Raw genomic sequence first — 1032 nt, forward strand, 5'->3', positions numbered from 1 at the left:
CTCCACGCCCGGCCCTTGCAGAGCCAGTCCCGTCAACCTCGTCCGCAAGAGGCGCAGGAAAGGCTCCACGCAAACGGCGTATAACTGGCCGGACATGGGGCATCCCTGGCGCACCCCTCTCCTAAAGCGAAGGGGCGCCGTCAAGGACCCGTTAACCTTAATCAGACATTCCGCGGCGGCGTACAAAAGTCGGATCCGGGCGACGAAATGCGTCCCGAACCCGAAAGCGCGCAGAGTTCCGAGCAGATAGTCGTGATCCACCCTGTCGAACGCCTTCTCTTGGTCGAGGGATAGGAAGGCGACCGACAGACCAGCCTCCTGGGAACAATGGATGAGGTCCCGGACCAGATGGATGTTATCGTGGATTGTCCGGCCCGGGACCGTGTAGGACTGGTCGGGGTGGATCATGTGGTCCAGCACGGCACCAAGGCGAGCAGACATCGCCCTGGCGAAGATTTTGTAGTCCGTGCTGAGGAGGGAGACCGGGCGCCAGTTCTTAAGGAGGCGGAGATCGCCCTTCTTAGGCAGCAGGACGATGACTGCCCTGCGCCAAGAGAGGGGCACCTCCCCGGTCGCCAGACTTTCCCCCAGGACTCGCGCGTAGTCGCTCCCCAGGACGTCCCAGAACGCCTTGTGGAACTCCACGGTCAGCCCGTCCAGCCCCGGGGATTTTCCCCTCGAGAGCCGGTCGAGGGCACTAAAGTATGCTAGCTCCTTCGAGCCAGAATTGAACCAGCAACCTATGGATGACTTTGCTGAGTATTCCACTACAGTCCTCCGCTCTACCAACTGAGCTATCGAAGGAAAGCGCCAAGTTAGTTTGCAGGTGCAGCAGGTAATCAGGAAGGCGAATGGAATGTTGGCCTTCATTGCGAGAGGGATGGAGTACAAAAGCAGGGAGGTGCTGCTGCAACTGTACAGGGTATTGGTGAGGCCGCACCTGGAGTACTGTGTGCAGTTTTGGTCACTTTACTTGAGGAAGGATATACTCGCTTTGGAGGGGGTACAGAGACGATTCACTAGGCTGATTCC

At 58.8% G+C, this 1032-nt stretch overlaps 1 non-coding gene across 1 annotated transcript; it reads right to left on the bottom strand.

Annotated features, from left to right (window-relative positions):
• Nucleotides 1–712: 712 nt before the first annotated feature.
• trnay-gua (transfer RNA tyrosine (anticodon GUA)) lies at nt 713–804 on the bottom strand. Its single transcript is given in 2 exon segments — nt 713–748; nt 768–804. It is a non-coding gene; the product is annotated as a tRNA-Tyr (tRNA).
• Nucleotides 805–1032: the final 228 nt, after the last annotated feature.

This window comes from Pristiophorus japonicus, chromosome 3 (assembly GCF_044704955.1).
Source record: "Pristiophorus japonicus isolate sPriJap1 chromosome 3, sPriJap1.hap1, whole genome shotgun sequence".
Lineage (NCBI taxonomy): Eukaryota > Metazoa > Chordata > Chondrichthyes > Pristiophoridae > Pristiophorus > Pristiophorus japonicus.